The 11,250-nt window shown below is 50.5% G+C and overlaps 1 long non-coding RNA gene across 1 annotated transcript; it reads right to left on the bottom strand.

Moving 5' to 3' along the window:
• Positions 1-8,259: 8,259 nt before the first annotated feature.
• LOC121018075 (uncharacterized) lies at positions 8,260-10,932 on the bottom strand. Its single transcript, XR_005785016.1, has 2 exons — positions 10,596-10,932; positions 8,260-9,902 (listed from the first exon to the last, which is right to left on the bottom strand). It is a non-coding gene; the product is annotated as an uncharacterized LOC121018075 (long non-coding RNA).
• Between the last annotated feature and the right edge of the window lie 318 nt (positions 10,933-11,250).

Raw genomic sequence — 11,250 nt, 5'->3', positions numbered from 1 at the left:
AAGTTGATCAAAGAAAGACAGAGGGGGGACACGGGAGGTACATTGAGAGTAGAGGCACACATGTGGAGGTGTTTGGACAATGGCTGAGAAAAAGAGTAGAGTAGACTTTAGCATGTTGAATCCTGAGGCAGTGAGAACATGATCCTGGCTTTGACCAAAGTAGCCGGGTCCATAAGGCACCTTCTTAACCAGTGGCAGCCCAGGACTGTCGATATTGCCATATTTGTGTTGGAGATGTGATAATGGTGATCATAAGCTCATTGGAGAGGACATCACCTCTTGTCTTTCAGGATAAATTAAGCTGGTACAAAGCCTTGGTTCCCCTTACATAGAACACGGTATTTTAGTAGTTCAAATTCTACAACGGAGACTAAAAACAACAGCACGATGGGTAACAGGACATTGGTGTTGGTGGGTCTGGGAGCCACAGTGGAAGCCCCAGAACTGAGATCAATAGAGAACACTCGCCCAGTTTCTAAGACAACATGAGGCCACACCACACAGGCAGAGCTTCCTAAGAGACAGTGAAACCGGTCCTGGGGCATCGTCACCCACCTGCAGGGTATGTAAGAGAAGGGGAGATGCTCAAAAAGGTATTGACCAGAGAGGAGGGGCCATCTGGTGCCCAGGAGGAGGGGGCATCTGTTCTCCTCCTGGGCCGGCGTGTAGAATCCAAGGGAGGGAGGCTTCATGAGAACTGCTGTGTGGGTGGGGGGCATGGCTGTCTGTAAGAGCCCCATTCTTGTGCCCCACAGCCATACTGGCCCCTGGGGCTGCTGGCACCAGAGCCTCTGGTACCAAGACGACGCTTGGGAGGATCGCACCTGAGTCCTGGACTTTGCCGAGCCCACTCTCAGCTGGTGAAACACAGAGGGGGAGGCTGGCTGGGCGGCCAGTGAGCACGAAGAGAAGGAGGGAAGCCCCCATTTCCAGAACTTGGGGTAGGGGGTCAAGTTACCTAGAGTCTTGAGAAGTGTCTTGCAAAGACCCAATCCCAAAGAGCTGACCACCTGAGCCAGCCAAGCCCAGTGGACCAAGGCCGTGAAGGGCTCAGAGGGAGCAATAAAGGTCATCAGGAGACTGAGTTCGTCAGGCCAGCCCTGGTCATACTGCAGTGACAAATGGTCTCCAATTATGGCCACATCACAGCAGCCCCAGTCAAATAAAGATTTATCCTTTAAGGCTATCTCCAATCCCCACCCAGCCCTGGAGGAGCCTGAGAAGTAGCTATTGAGAGAACTCACAGACCATGCTTCCCACTCCTTTATGGGAAGCTGAATTCATGGTCTGGCTATAAATTAGGGAAAGAACAAAGGTCAAAGTGAATGACAAAGGAAAGTTTGAAATTGGATTGATCTTTTAAGTGCCTGGAGTGAGACTGCTCTTAGGGTCACCAAGTACAGTTGTACAGATTGCACAGTGCACAAAGGTATCTGGCCAAATGGACTAGTAGATGCTTAAACCCATGCTTAGCTCTGTTATCTAAGATTTGCATCCCAGCAAGGGGGCTGCATCAATTCAGGGTTGGGGGCACCCATTTCTATAGGGGACCTTTAAACATCTGCATTAAAAACATCATACATACGAAGGGGTGGTCATTCCAGTACCTAAAATGCCTAGAAAAACCTGGCGATGCACCCACACTGTTATCCAGGGTTGGGCCAGGGAGCTCTAGTCCAGCAGAGTTGAAAGACATTGGTGGGAAAAAAGTAAATTTATACCTTGATTGGACTTCACTGGATTCAGTCCATGTAAGAACACAATAATAACACACAATTCCGAGGAAGGAAAGGGGGGTGTTGCATGTATCCCCAGGTTCAAAGAAGTGGGGTTGCTGTGCCTACAGATGTTTTTGCGCCTGTGATGTCACTGGAACAGCAACGCTTTGTAATTCATGTGCGACTCTGAGAATAGATGTGGTCCAGGCATCACGAGACTGGGGCCCAAATCTGTACGGTTCCACTCACTAACTAGCTGTGACCCTGGGCCCGACCACCTGGCTTCTCCAGGTCTCAGTCCTTGCTGTCTAGAATGAACACTAGAGCCCAGTGAGCCACCATTCCATTTCATGACCACAGTGATGACGTGCTATTACCAGACACGTGGTTCTTATCAGGAGCCAGCCAACATTACGAGCACATTTATGTATGTTGGCTCATCCCCTTGTGGATAGGTACCCTCTTCCCGCTCTACTGAGGCAGAAATGGAGACTCTGAGAGGTTGAGTGGTTTGTCCCAAGCGTCACAGCTATGAATGGTGGAATGGGGATTTGAACTCAGTCTGAATGTCGCGTTTGAGTGTTAATGCCATGCTCCATGGTCTCTCTGATGCTTGCAAAGCACCAGGCATCCTGTAGTGAATGAGTGCGATGGGCTGGATGCTGTGCTGGGCCCTTTCACCTGCAGCTCATTTCACCCCCAGGACCTGCCTTGAAATGTTGGTGCCGTCTACAGCATCCCGCGTACAGAAAATGAGGCGCTTGCAGACCAACCAAGCTACCCAAGGTCACGCAACTGGTCAGTGGGATGCCCAAGATTCAATCCCAGGGCTGCCTGATGCCAAAAGGAGAGCTTTTCTTCGGTGCCGAGCCTCCCTCTGCAAGCCCAGGGAGGCAGAGCTAAGTCTCGGCTGGCATTTGCCTGCTATGGTTTTGCCCATTCAGGCTCCCTGGTCTGGTCCCTGGGGATTCAGCCAGGAAGGTCTTGGGGGACCTGTGCACCCCAGGGACCTGGGGTTCTGTGATGTGCATGTAGCAGGCTGGCCCCCAAAGAGATAAGAACTGTGGTTTTGGAACGTGGCTCTTGCCACCCAAGCCCATGAAGTTCCAAAGCATTCTTGACTTGGCTTTTGTGGAGTTTCCCGAGGGACCCATGTCCCAAAGCCTTCTCCACCAGAGCAGAGCTTGACGGGGAGTCACTGTTGACTACAGAGCAAGCACTAAGCTTGTGGAGGCTTCCAGTGGTTGTGGCTACAGTGAGGGAGGACCGAGCAGTTGGCACTACTTTAGTCCTAGGTCAATGGCATCGTGGTCAGGCTGCTCCTCTTCTCCAGAAGAGCCCCACCCAGCCTTCAGCCTCTGGTGGGGAGGACACTGTCTGTGCCACAGCCAGGGCTGGTTTGCCTGGATGGCACCATCCCTTCTGCCTCTTAGATGCAAGAGACCCACTTCTGGTTCTCAGGTGGCGATAGAATCCCAATACTTTCAGCTTGGTGGGAAATAGGCTGATTATGCCTCCAGAACTGTGCTCTCCAATATGGTGGCCACAAGCCACATGTGGCCGTTGAGTAGCTTGGATGTGCTTATTCTAATTAAGATGGACTGTGACTTGGTATTAAAAAAGAAGGATATAAAACGATTCATTAATAATGTTTATATTGATTATCTGTTGCGATGATCTTATTTTGTGATAGATTGGGTTAAATGTTATAATGTAATATAAAATAATATAAAAATGACAAATGAATTTTATCTGTTTTTCTTTTACGGTGTTTTAAATGTGGTTGTTAGAAGACATAAAATGATGTATGTGGCTCACATTATTTTTCAGAGAGCAGCACCGTGGCTGGGGCAAGAGCTCAGGCTTTTAAGGACTGGCGCTTGGAACAGATTTTGGACGTTACTAAGAGGTAAGGGAACAGCCTCTGATTTATCCTTTCTTCTCCCTCCTCGCTTGAGCCGGGCCGTCGAGAACACAAGGAGGTTGCTGATGAGGACCAAAGCGATGTGGCTTTAATGTTGGAAGAACTGTGTTAATCACGTGCTGTACAACAGGCACTTTCCTTACCCTACATTACTTAATCTGTGAGGCAGATGCATTTGAATCCCATTCTATGGATGAGCAAAGTGGGCTCGCAAAGGTCTCCTAACAGGGCCAGGCTCTGAACTCTGGAAGTGGCTAGGGCAAGGTTTGAACCCAGACCGTCTAGTTCCACAGCCAGGGGCTCAGCTACTCCACATCAGGGACAGCAAGGGTGGGGAAGACCCATCTGACTAGCTGGATGGCGCCTCGAGGGACAAAGGAACCAAAGGGGGCCTTGGAGCTGGCACTCCGGGGGTTATTACCAGGGTTTGTGGCTCACCGTGTGGTTTTAGGCGAGGCAGCTGTTGAATCGTCTTTCAGGTGGAACGATGGACACCCCTGGTGTCCTTGGGGAGCCTGAATGAGAGGTAGGCAAGCGCCTGGATCCTGGCAAATGGTTATCATTCATTGAGCTGACCCTTTACTTTGGGGAGGGTACTTGTCCCCAGTCCGTCTCTCTGCACCTGCCAATCCATCCACTTCCTTCACTCATTCACCCACTGCAGCCATGTGTCAGCTCCCTGTGACATCTCAGGACCCTGCAGTCTAACAAGATGTAAGCCAGGCCCAGCGGAAGCTCACTAGCCGACCGGTGAATGGACATGGAGAGCAGAGCCCAGGGGCCCAACCACGCCTGCCCGCCTTCCTGGAATCAGGTCCATCAGGAGCGCCGAGGAGGTGCTCAGTCCCCCAGCGCCAGGGAGGTGGTGAGCTGAAGGTTGCAAGCTCACCTGCCTGGCGACCCAGCCTCCCCAGAACCAGGCTCTGCCTTGCCAGCTCCCTTCTATGGTCCAACCGGGAGGCCCCTTCCAGTGGCTTCTGCCAGATTTGACAGGGGCCCCCACCTGTCTGAATTCCTGGATGTTGCACCTGTTTTAGTGTCATGGGGCCGCTGAGAAAACCACGGATGGCGGCAGGGGGAGGGGGGGGTTGCTTAAAGCAACAGAAATTTATTGTCTCCCGGTTCTGGAAGTCACAAATCAAAGCGTCGGCAGGGTCCTGCTTCCCGGGAATTTGCAGGAAAGAATCCTTCCATGCAACTTCCAGCTTCTGGTGGCAGCTAGCATCCTTTGGCTTACAGATGTGTCCCTTCCGTCTCTGCCTCTGTCATCCCATGGGCTTCTTTCCTGCACGTCTGCATCTCTTGGTCATGAGGACACCAGGCATCTTGGATTAAGGGCCCACCCTACCCCAGCAGGACCTCATCCTAACTGGTTACCTCTGCAATGACTGTATTTCCAAATATGGTCACAGTCTGAGGTTCTGGGAAGGGTACGAATGGGGGGACACTCCACAACCCAGCACACATCCCACAGTCACGTTCTACCCACTTACAAGGACACCTCATGTTTTGTGGCTGGCCTCCAGACCTACCTGCCTTCATGCTAACGCATGGTGCCGGGCCCCAGCTTCTCCTTCTGGTGATGGAGAGGGGAGCTCTGGTGGGGAGAGAACAGGGTCTGGGTGGAGCCTGCCAGAGGCCTCCTAGCAAGCTCGCCAGCCAGGAGAAGGGTTCCGTCGTACTGGATTCATTCATCTGAGATGTTTTTCTTATCGGAGCTACTGAGAACATGCAAGATCATCCACCAGCTTGCCAGGCCAACAAACGCAAGTTTCCTCATTTTTGTATATCCCCTTCCAGTGTTCGCCCAAGCATCGAGTATTTTGGTAGTCGTGTAACGCAGCGGAGATCCGATTCGTTTTATGGGTTCACTTTACTTTCTCTCAGAGGCATTTTCCCCATTGCTAGTCTCATAATTATCACTTTAAAAGCCGCATAATGTTGCATTAGCAGGATGTACCATGATTTACTTAACTAAATGTCCAGCCGTGGTAGGACCGTTGTTTTACTATTTAAATAGCGTGATTATGAACATCTCTGGAATTTGGCTTTTTGATTCTTATTTAATTCTTTGAAGGATTACATTGAAAATTAAACATTGCATTTCCGTTTTCTTTAAATAAATGATCTCTCTGATATCCTGACATTTTCTTAAGAATTTAGCACAGAAGATAGATTGTAATATGTAACACTGTTTGCCTGTTCGACTTTGCCTTTGCTTTTCGTCGTAGCAGTAAAATCACATCCCCTGGGAGCCAACCTCCTTCCACTTGACCTCCGTGTGCTCTGGCTGGAGCCAGCCTCACCCCAGTGCCAGGGGATGGCATGGGAATGTCCCACACATGGGGGACAGCATTTCCAGTCCCCTTGGCCACAGAAGTTGGCCCAGGGATGGGAAGATGGTCAGGTTTGTGCCAATCAAGTTGGGCCCAGGGTTTCTGTAGGAATCACTTGGAGGATGGAACCTCTCTTCCTGGAGCCGTGGAGATGGAAGCCTGGAGTGTTGGCAGCCACTATGCCACCATGAGGTAAGTGTCTGGGCACAAAATGAAATGAAGGGAATGGAGAAGACAGATGGAGAGAGAGAGAGAAAAAAAAGATAGAGAGGGGAGATGAGGAGATGGGGGGAGAGGGGTGGAGGAAAAGAGACACGGGGCCCTGAAATTGTAGATTGAGTCCCTAGATGGTACAGGTACACAAGCCATCAGATGATCTTTCCTTGCTGAAGCCCTTGTGAATTTGTGTCTCTTGTCACCAAAGTGGTGCTGTTGGGTATTCTGCATTAGTGCTTGCATACTATAGAAACCATAAAAATATGAGATACTTTTCATCTGTTGGCATGGCAGCTGGTAGGTGATTAGTATCTTAGAATGGAAGAAAATGAAGACAGAAAGTCTGTGTCTCAGCAGATAGCCGGTCGGTGATGGGCCAGAGAACACAGGGGAGTTGTGTCTTGTGTATTCCACATGCCCACTGCGGTAGGTTCGAAGAGCCCTGGACAGAGAGTTCATGGACCTGGGGTTAGTGTCAAGTCCGCTGTTAACTGCGCGACCCGAGAAAGACCCATCTTGTCCCCGAGCCTCTCTTCCTCATCTGTGCAGGGCAGAGAGACAGCCCTCCCAACTTCCACCTGGGCGGCCAGCCTGGATCTCTTTCCAAACGTACCCTCCGCATAAGATTTCATTTGAGGGGAAAAAGAGCATCAACCGAAAGAAATGGCACCCCCATAAAAGCCAACAGTTGGCAGGTCGGTGAGCTCGATGGCTAATCCCCGTGGCGCCTTCCAGCTCCAAATCCCTATGACATCAGGATGCGTTTGTCCCCTTCCTCCTTCTCAGTAAACACTGCGACCGGCTGCCAGGCCCCAGCGGCTGTTTCTGCCCCCCTTCCTGTGGGGGAAAGGAAGTGTTCTCTCTGCCTCTGGGTCCCCCCAGGGCCCTGGGCAGGCCTAATAATGCAGGGGCTCTGTGCAATGAGGGAGTAGGTCAGCTTCTCAAACGTATCCCGCGAGACCAAGAGCCGTAGCCTAGGGATGCATATTTCGGATGAGTGCTTTCGCGCTTTCTAGTGCACCGTCCCCAGTGATGCCAGCGTCCTCGACCTGGCCCCCGCCTGCATTTATTCCATCCGGAGCCTTGGCGTTTGGAAGGATGTTTGATCATCCTGGCTAAGAGGGGTTGTCTTTTTAAACTATAACAACTACATCGAGACTTTCTTGTCATGGCCTATAAGCCTCCCCAAGCAAGGGCGTGGCTCTGTAGAATCCTCTGGTGCTTAGTTACGGGGCAAACTTTTGAAGGTCATGCTGGAGACACAAGGAAATATGTTTCATGGTCTTCAGGAGTCATCACGGGATAATTTCTGGCCTGGTTTGGCATCTGTGCCCTTGACTCGGCGGCTAATGAGTTCAGGGGAGATGTATAGGGCTAAAATAAAATACTCTTGTTAGAACGCCTTATCTTTTCCAAGGTGGCTTTACATTAATTTCCTCACTGTCTTTTCCCCCAACAACTCTGTGAATTAAGCAGAGAGCGGGTAGCATGATCCCGATTTTGCAGGGGAGGAAGCAGGACCCAGAGAAGTGACAGGGCTCCCCCAAGGTCACCCAGTGATTAAATGGTAGAGTCAGTATGGCAATTCACATCTCTTGCCTCCTGGTCTTTGCTCTTTTCATTAAGCCCAAGTTTGGATTTAGCAGCTCAGTGAAATTTGAGGCACAGGTTTTTACCCACAAGGCTTTGCACTCACCTTTAATGACCAGGGGATTTGTTGCTTGATTTACTGTCTAAAAGCAGAATAGTTAATTAAATATAAAGACAGCAAGCTTTGGTAGGAAAGGGGGAAAAAAATCCCATGTCATTGTTCTTTTGCTAAATGAGAAAGTGCTGAGCCATCTGTCCAAGACAGCAACCCCAAGTGGAAATTTATTGTTCTTTGGTTATTGTTTCAAAAAAACACAAAACCCAGAGGCTTCTGGGTACAGGTATACAAGGAATGTTCGTTGAGGGACAAGAGCAACACAGTTGTTCGTAGCAGTTAATTTTCTTAGTTCTTTGGAAAAACAAAACCAAGCAAAACTCTGAGTATGTTCCCCATGAATACCAAAATGAGATTAAATTCAACATCTAAAGACTTTTAATAAAGACGAAGCCGGAAGGATTCGACCACAGGGAATTGCCGACCAAAAGCATTAGAAAATTGGAAACCAGAAATGAGACACCAGAAGCCAGGAGACATCCCGGGTTACCCAGGAGACCGCGGTGGTACCCAGCTTGGATGGGAGCATATTCTTCCTGTGCCGGAGTGAACAAAACCGAGTAATTATCTCCCCACAGAAATCACAGCAGCCGGTAATTAATGGGCAATGCCGCTCCCAACCAGAGCACCTGTGTCTGCACAGCCCCGAGTGACAAGAAAGACACTTTGACAGTCTCACCTCCAGCTGGTACATATAGGCGGCCTGTCTTCATGCGACCAAGTGTATGAACCACCAGAATGATATGATCTCTGTGTGGGTCAACAGAATAATTATCTTTCCTCCACTGCTTGTTAAGTTGTGTTTTCCCGAAAGACGGGATGAAGTCCTAACGCCCTGGTAGTTGTGAAGGTGACCTGATTTGGAAGTAGGGTCCTTGCAGGTGTCATCAAATTAGGATGAAGTCATTAGGATGGGCCCTGACCCAACACGACTGGTGTCCTTCAAGGGAGAGAACTCAGAGGAGGGGACGACCACGTGGAAATGGAGGCAGAGATTGACGTGGATGCGTCTGCAAGCCAAGAACAGCCTGGAGCCACCAGCATAGAAAGATCCTCTCCTGGAGCCTTTGGAGGGAGCACGGCTGCACCAACCCCTTGATTTTGGACTTCGGGGTCCCCAAACTGGGAGACAGTAAATTTCTGTCATTCAAGACCCCCTGTTTCTGGTGTTCTGTTACGGAAGCCACGCGAAACCCCCCAGAAACACCCACAAGTCCCCAGAAGTGTCTCAGCTGTGGAGTTCCAGCCTGGTGTGTGGGAGGTGCTCCCCCCACATCATGCCGAGTCAGGCAAGGTTAGTGTCGTGACAAGGGGTGGCGGGAACCTGGAAGCCAGCAGCGCATTGGTTGGAAGCCCACCTGGCCTCCCTTTCCAGGAGGCCCGATGACACCCACCAGACACTGTGTGAGCATCGACGTGTGCCTGGAACGTTCTCCCCCTGAGCAGCGCCGGGGCTCACCCCACCTCGTTCAAGCCCTTGCTCAAACGCCGTCTTTATGAGAGGGCTTCTCCAATCAGCGACTGAGACGTGCACCTTGCGCCCCCAGCGTCCCAGCCCCTCTGTTCCAGGTTTCTTCACACTGTCTTCTCTTCGTGCTTCCGTGTTTTGTCTGTTGTCTGTCCCTTCCCTGGAAAATGCTCTGTGAGCCCGTTTTCTACACTCATGTGCCCCGGTACACATAGTAGGCACTGACTACATACTCATTTGTGGAGTAAAGGGATAAATGAATGAATTCCCGCCAGAGACATTGGGATACTTCAGGTCCAGTGGCTCTGGGTCGTCCACTTGTACGAATGTGCTTTCGAGAACAGCGCTCCCCTCTGCTGAAAGGGAGGATGTTTCCCTCTCATGTGTGGAATCTGAAAATCACGGCTTTTCACATGGACTCCCGTATCCCCCAAAGAGAAACGTGGGCCATTATGACTTAGCCACCCCTGCTTTTTAAAGCGGCTGTTGAAGAGGGGCTGAAATCTGGCTTGAACGTTGTCTTGGGCTGTTTGGGCTGTGTAATAAGAATAGCATAGATTTATACATTTGTCTGTCATAGTTCTGGGGACTGGAGGTCCCAGATCAAGGTGCCGGCAGATTGGTTGTCTGGTAAGAAGACCCAGTTGCTGGTTTGCAGCCAGTCACCTTCCCTCTCTGTCCTCTCCTGGTAGAGGGGACAGGGGGCTTTTGAGGGTCCCTTTTATAAGGGCATTAATGCCATTCATGACGGCTCCACCCTTGTGACCTAATCAGCTCCCAAAGGCCCCACCTCTTTTTTTTTTTTTAAATATGAAATTGATTGTCAAATTGGTTTCCATACAACACCCAGCGCTCATCCCAAAAGATGCCCTCCTCAATACCCATCACCCAACCTCAAGGACAAGGGAATTAAAAGCAAAAATGAACTATTGGGACCTCATGAAGATAAAAAGCTTCTGCACAGCAAAGGAAACAATCAACAAAACTAAAAGGCAACCAACGGAACGGGAAAAGCTATTTGCAAATGACAATATGGGACAAAGGGCTAGTATCCAAAATCTATAAAGAGCTCACCAAACTCCACACCCAAAAAACAAATAATCCAGTGGAGAAATGGGCAAAAAGGCCCCACCTCTTAACATGGCCCCCTTGGGAATTAAGACAAAGTGAGTCCCGACTTCAAACACACGTACTGACTGTTCATTCATTCATTCATTCATTAAGTCACCTTACGTAAGACACCGGAGAGGCTCAGGCTCCTTCCTGAATGAGCTCGCAGTCTGGGGGCCGAGGGAAGCCGTGTCTCAAGCAACAGGAAAACAAAGCAGGGAGGAGGCTGCGTCCTGGGTGTGCAATCTGCAGTGCCGCTTGGGGCTCGCGCTCTGAAGAGCCCAGGCTGGCTTCTCGCTCCGCTGGCAGCATTTTGAAATCATTTTCTGTTTCCTCTGGTGTTCTCCTGGAGGTGCAGTCTGCTGGGGTGGGGAGGGAGGGGCGGTGAGCACGAGCAGAGGACACGCGTGTGGTTGCTGTGACGGGTGTGGTTTCCTGCGGCCCCCACAGGTCAGACATCACGGCGCTGCCCTGTCCAGGACATTCGTGTGACGAGCCCTGACACACGGATGGGGTCGTTTCGGTGACTCCACATACAACTTAACCGCCCTTATCTTTGCACTTACAGCTGGCATTGCCCACTATCATCACGGCTGGTAATAACACTCATGCCAATAATTTAAAATCTTGGGGCGCCTGGGTGGCTCAGTTGGTTAAGCCTCCGACTTTAGCTCAGGTCACGATCTCATGGTCTGTGAGTTCAAGCCCCGTGTCGGGCTCTGTGCTGACAGCTCAGAGCCCGGAGCCTGTTTCAGATTCTGTGTCTCCCTCTT

Source organism: Herpailurus yagouaroundi, unplaced genomic scaffold, assembly GCF_014898765.1.
Source record: "Herpailurus yagouaroundi ecotype Mexico unplaced genomic scaffold, PumYag 77, whole genome shotgun sequence".
NCBI lineage: Eukaryota > Metazoa > Chordata > Mammalia > Carnivora > Felidae > Herpailurus > Herpailurus yagouaroundi.
This window is presented reverse-complemented; position numbering and strand designations above follow the sequence as displayed.